The sequence below is a fragment of the Hyaena hyaena genome, unplaced genomic scaffold, assembly GCF_003009895.1.
Source record: "Hyaena hyaena isolate Hyena2069 unplaced genomic scaffold, ASM300989v1 scaffold_443, whole genome shotgun sequence".
In the NCBI taxonomy this organism is placed as follows: Eukaryota; Metazoa; Chordata; class Mammalia; order Carnivora; family Hyaenidae; genus Hyaena; species Hyaena hyaena.
Genome location: NW_024081075.1, coordinates 570,230 through 576,453, shown reverse-complemented (window position 1 = coordinate 576,453; position 6,224 = coordinate 570,230). Strand labels below are relative to the sequence as shown.

The following is a 6,224-nucleotide window of genomic DNA, read 5'->3' as shown; positions in this document are numbered from 1 at the left end:
GTGTGCTGATGGAGGTGAGCGCTGGGTCCCTGACTGTCAGGCAGAGGGTGGCCCCGGGCTGCCTTGAGTGCTGGTACCAGCTGCTCACTGCTCTTCCTGTCTGCACCCTAAGCCCTCCTGAGGCTCTGGGAGATTGATGCCCTGGGGGGAGGAGTGTCACTGCTTTCCATGGCTTATTCAGCTGACAAGTGGGCACCCCCTTCAGGACCCACGCTGGGTGCCTCTGTAGCTTCGTGGATGGAAAGTGACAGCTAGTATTTCTGAGATGAATACTGTCAAGACCGTAGTACATCAAAGGCCCTACACAGCGTTATTAAAGTAGATCAACAGAATAGTTTTCCTAGAATAATAATATTTCTTAAGGATTATAAACGAGCCCTGGCCTTTCCTTAGCTGCCGGGAGCCAGGAATGTCCAGGGGTGGCTCCACGTTGCCATTTCAAGCTGCAGGGCCCGTGGGGACACGGAGGCTGGTGCAGGCATCAGAGCTCCGCTGGCAGGCTCCGGGGTCGTGCGGAGATGAAATGCGATTGGAAACCACAGTCCAGGTGCTCGCTCACAGATCCCTGTAAGATATCAGGCAGTGGCGGGTGCCCAGGGCTGCAACACTGGGTGGGGGTGGGGGCTCCTGGCAACAATTTATCCTCCTGGGTCTTTGGATCTGTCAGCTTGGACAGGGAGGCTGGCTTTGGCCAGGGACCTGGGGACTTCTGAGATTCTGATCAGCTTTCTCCAGGGTGTGGGGGCTGAAGCTGGGGGGGGAAGGCCTGGGTGGGGGGCACAGCGGTCTGACCCCAGTCACCCTTTCCAGGTAGAGGGCGGAGCTGGGCTGGGTTCGCAGCACCTGCAGGAGGCGTTAGCTGGCTGGGGTGGGAAAGGTTAAGGGGCCCCACTCTTTGACGATGTGCGCCCGGCCCTGGGGGACAGGAAGAGCTCCATCTGCCCCGAGCCCGGGCACTTGAACCCAGGTCAGTGAGAGGCTGAACCCCAAGCTGGTCAGCCTCTGAGAGCCTGTGGCTCTGAGACCCTCTCTGTGTGGGGAGAAAGTCAGCCAGTCATTGTCAGGCCCAGGCTGGACGTGGGTGGGGCTGGGGACGCTTCTTCCCCATCACAGATTCTGGCTCTGTGGGTGTGTGACCAGGCAGCCACACGGGCCGCCTGCTTAGGAGGGCTCTGCACTTGGTTTGATGCTCTGTTGTTGCTTTGAAATGCGGAATAATTGTTCAGCAAGGGCTCTAAGCCTTCTGTCTGCACGGGGCCCTGCTAGCTCCCTAGCCGGTCCTCCCTCTCCCTCCTCTGGGGTGGGGGTGAGGGGTCCCCAGGGAGGCGTTGTGAACCCCTGATGGGAGAGTTTGGGAGGGGCTCTGGGCCTGTGCAACTCAGCCTGTCCCCACTGCCCTCTCTTCTCAGGACTCACCAGCCAGCAGTGACCTGTGTGCCAGGCTGCCCTGTGATAGGTAGGCAGCTCTACCCAAGTTCACGGGGAGCAGCAGGGAGCCATTGCGGCCGCACAGCTGAGCTACTGTCTGTGGCTCCCGTCGTCAGCAGAAACGTGCCGTCTACACCAGCCGGATGCTCCCTTTATCCCCTTAAAGTTGGTTCAGAGCATGGTGGATGTAAGAGGCATACGAGGCAGCTCTGGGCTGTAATAATGCTGCAAAACAAACATCTCCCGAGCCCAGTGGCTTCCAGCAGCGGCCTTTCTTCTTGGCTCACAATTCTCTGGTCACAGTGGCGGCTCCATTTTAGGCTGCAGGTCAAGGTCAGCTTGGCCCCGGGGGGATCTTGTTCTGGGACCAGTGGCCTCCCAGGGCTGGTGGCAAAACCACGGGGGGCGAGGCAGAGCACTGGGCGCGTGAGAGCCGGGCTCACATCACCAAGCCCGATGGCCAAGCCCGCCACGCTGGCCCTACTGGGGGCGCTGCAAAGCCACACCCCAAAGGGCACACTGGTAATCCAGTGCGCCCGGGGGTCTTGTGTCATGACTCCCCCCTCAAACCCCAGCATGAGAGTCAAGATTGGGTTTTTAGAAGATCCTTGAGCCCCGAGGCCAGCTGCCTGGTGAACAAAGTCGCAGAAGATGTGGCTGTGTGGGGTGGCTGAGGGAGCAGGGCTTTGAGAACCCTTGCCACGGGGAATCTGGCTGGACCACGTGACCCGCGATGCCGGCTGTGGCCAGGGCCGCTGAGCGGCCACGTCCGGCGCCCCCGGGATGCTCTGTGCTTGTGGCTGAGGGGACAGAGCGGTGGGTGAGATGCTCTGGACGTGGGCGTGTGGTACTCAATGTGCCCACGGGGCTGTGGGAACCCCGAGAGAGGGGGACTGCTCGCCCGGCTCAGGCCTGGGCCTGGCAGGGGTCTTTCCAGCAGGGAAAAACCCTGCGCTGAGATTCAAGAGGGGACACTGGTGTGTGGATGGGTAGGAAAGTGCGTTCCTGGCAGGGGGGCCAGGGTGGGGAGAGCACAGCGGGGCCTGCCCACCGTCAGGCTCGGCATCCTGCACAGTCAGGCTCTGGGAAACTGGCCGTGTCCTGAGTCGGAGAGCAGTGGGGCCCAGAGAGCTCGAGGCCCAGGGTCTGCTGGGCAGGGGCGGGTGCAAGGACCCCCACTCTACTGACTGCGGTGGTGGGGGCTCGAGTCTGGAGCAGGGAGAAGTTGTGCTCTGGGTGCTGCGTTGCCCCTGAGTCTGGGCATCAGGGGTTTGCGACCTGGGGAAGCCGGAGGGAGGGGAGGCTGTGCGGTGCAGGCGGCTTCCTGTGAGAGCTCAGGCCACCTTAGCAGGTAATTAAGGCCCATGCTGCGCTCAGCCTGGGTGAGATCCGTAAAGCAATGATGTGACAGCTTTAATGAGAGAGGCCTTTTCTTCATAAATACATATGCCTGTTAATGAGCATCAGGATGGAGGCTGGATCTGCGCACAGGAGGAAGCAGAACGACTCCCAGGAAGCACATGTCCCTTTGGCAGCCCCGCCTGCCCCCCGGGATCCTGGGCCCGACGGCTCATGGCAGAGTCCTGGTTTCGGGGGCCTGAGCTCCTTGATGCCCCTCCTGAGACCCGGCGGGCTCTCGACTGGAAGTGAGGCAGTGAGCCAACAGTGAGTGAGTTGTTGGGAGCCAGCTTGGCCCCATCGAGTGCTGCCCATGGTCGTTCCCTGCTGTCCCACATCGTGGGGACCTGGGGAGCAGCGTGGGGACCTGGGGAGCAGTGTGAGGACCTGGGGAGCGGTGTGGGGACCTGGGGAATAGCATGGGGACCTGGGGAGTGGTATGGGGACCTGGGGAGTGGTGTGGGGACCTGGGGAGCATGTGGGGACCTGGGGAGTGGTGTGGGGACCTGGGGAATGGTGTGAGGACCTGGGGAGCATGTGGGGACCTGGAGAGTGGTGTGGGGACCTGGGGTAGCAGTGTGGGGACCTGGGGAGCAGCATGGGGACTTGGGGAGCATGTGGGTACCTGGGGTAGCAGTGTGGGGACTTGGGGAGCATGTGGGGACTTGGGGAGCATGTGGGGATCTGGGGTAGCAGTGTGGGGACCTGGGGAGCATGTGGGGACCTGGGGTAGCAGTGTGGGGACCTGGGGAGCAGCTTGGGGACCTGGGGAGCATGTGGAGACCTGGGGAGCAGTGTGGGGACCTGGGGTAGCAGTGTGGGGACCTGGGGAGCAGGTGGGGATGTGGGGTAGCAGTGTGGGGACCTGGGGAGCAGCGTGGGGACCACAGTCCCACCTCACGGTGGTGGGCAGTGAGCATGGGCCTGCTGATGTCACCGGTGTTAGGGGTGAGGAGGCAATGTCTGGGCATGGAGGCCCCTCTGGTGGCAGGCATCTCGGCCCGGACCCCCTTCCTGCCAAGCCCGGCACTGCGCCGCCCAGAACCACAGCCCCTCTGTGCAGGAGGCCCCCCCAATACCTGCGAGGGGCCGCCCCGTCTTGCCTCCGGGACCCTGGGTGAGCCCGGTAGTCTGTCCTCACGACATTAGCTCTCCCTGATGGGGACCATGTCCAGGAGCCGCCTCGGTCCCTTGGCAAGTACACCAAGATGGCCCATCCGTGGAATATCAATCAGCCACGAAGACGGACGAGGCGCTCACACGCGCTACAACATGGGAGAGCTTGAAAACATGGTGCTGAGGGAGAGAGGCCAGACCCAGAAGGCCACGTGTCATCTGATTCCTTCTTTGTAAATGTCCAGAATAGGCAAATCCAGAGGCAGAAAGCAGGTCAGTGGTTGCCCGGAATTTGGGGGCAGTGGGGAGTTCTGCCAAGGCCTCCGTTTTGAGGACTGAGTGTTCCGAAGCCAGGTTCAGGAGGTGTCGTACAACATTGTGAATGTGCTGACAACCACCTTAAAGGGGTGAGTTTCATGTATGTGAATTTTTTCTGTTAAGAGAAGCCATGCAGGGGTGTGGGGCGGGGACCCCAGCTGGCCAGGGTTATTCTGGGAGGGAGAGGCCAGGATGCTGGGCCTGAGCCTGGTGGCCCTGGCCTCGCTTGACCTCGGCCAAAAAGGGTCCTGGCTGGGCTGCCTGGGTGGCTCAGTCGGTTGAGTGTCTGACTCCGGCTCAGGTCATGATCTCAAGGTTCGTGGGTTCGAGCCCCGCATCAGGCTCTGTGCTGACAGCTCAGAGCCTGGAGCCTGTTTCAGAATCTGTCTCCAGCTCTTTCTGCCCCTCCCCCGCTTGTGCTCTGTCTCTCTGTCTCTAAAATAAACATTAAAAAGTCTTTTTTAAAAAAGCGGGTCCTGGCTGGGGTCCCTCTGGCTGTGGCTCCCAGGATAAAATCAGCTTCTGGCAACTGTGAGATGAAATCACGGGTAGGACGTTCGCTCCCCTCCTCCCCAGGGTGGACGGGACGGGAGTCTCTGAGCTCATCCACACTGGGGTTGCCGCCGTGAGCTCTCAGTCCCCGGTGCCTCTGCTAAGCTCTCAGAGCCTCTGGTAAATGTCCCCCTGGCTGTGTCCTATCTGGCCACCCGTGTCCACATCTCCGCAGAAGCACATCAGTGGTCCAGACTTAATAAAATATAATGAGGTGGGCTTGACTCTGGCTCGCTTCAGAAGAGAATTTTTCTAATTTTATTTTTACTGCCCTAACACGCACGAACTCAGCTGCAGAAGTTATACCGTGTGGTTCCCCCTCCGCTGCCCAGCCACCACCTTGGGCGACCACTTAGGACACCATCCCGGTCGGGCTCTTTGGAAGCCAGCGATTAAGCGTGGTAGCCAGGCGAACGCCACGGCTGGGCCGCTGAGGGGCTCCTGGGTGGGTCATTCTCGGGGGGAGAAGTTCCACCGCCCAAACTGCCTAACTGCTAACTTTTGGATTTCATGGGTTGATAGAAATATTTTTAAAAAACACCAGAGACTCAATTTAGAATTTCTAACTTTTTATTCGCTAAGGAAGTGCGTTAGAAGAATTCCTCTTAAACTTGGGTGATTCTGGCCACCCTCATTTCACAGGAGAAAGAATATGTAAGTGCTCAGAACGAGGATGGACATACTCCGGAGAAGGATCCTGTATCCTTCTGGAAGGTGAGAACTGCCTCCGTCACTCCCATGCCCCTTCCTAGCTGCACCCCTGCAGACGAAACCCCAGGGAACCTGGGGTCTGAGGTGGGGGGCGGGATGAGGAGGGAGGAGAGGGCTGCGGGGCTCCCCCAGGGCTTCTGCAGGGGTGGGGAGGACAGAGCTATCCTCCGTGGTTCCGAAAGCGAATTGATTTTCTGTGTGGTTTTACCCTGCTTTCTACCCTTGTGCTGAAAGGTGGGGGGGCTGGACTTAGCTTTCTGGGCCCCAGGCAGCCTGCAAGCCCAGGTAGAAAATGAGGCATCAGACCCGGCTCCAGGAGGACCCTGGCTTCCCTGGGCCGAACTCTCGGTTGAGATCGGGGTGCGGAGGCTGGAAGCCAGTCTCACTGACAGCCTGGCTGGGAGCATCTGTCTGAACTCACAGCGGCGATGGGCCTTATCTGTGCTGCATCTCAGGATCCCTCAGCTGCCCAGGAGGAGGAGAGGGGGCCCATTAGAGAGTCTCTCCTAGGTGGGGGGAGGGAGTGGGGCAGATGCTTTCAGAAAGGGGCTCAGCAGGAAGGGGCTAACCAGAGGAACAGCCCTCCTTGCTCCCAGGAGTAAGAGGAGGCTTGGCTTAAAAACGTTAAAAATGTGCCTGTTTTCTCCCATAGGATTTTGATAGTTTCCTGTCTCACATTTAGGTCTTTTATCCATTTAGAA

General features: G+C 59.8%; 1 non-coding gene across 1 annotated transcript; it reads left to right on the top strand.

Annotated features, from left to right (window-relative positions):
• The first annotated feature begins 4,519 nt into the window (after nt 1-4,519).
• TRNAR-CCG lies at nt 4,520-4,604 on the top strand. The gene has a single exon. It is a non-coding gene; the product is annotated as a tRNA-Arg (tRNA).
• The last annotated feature ends 1,620 nt before the right edge of the window (nt 4,605-6,224 follow it).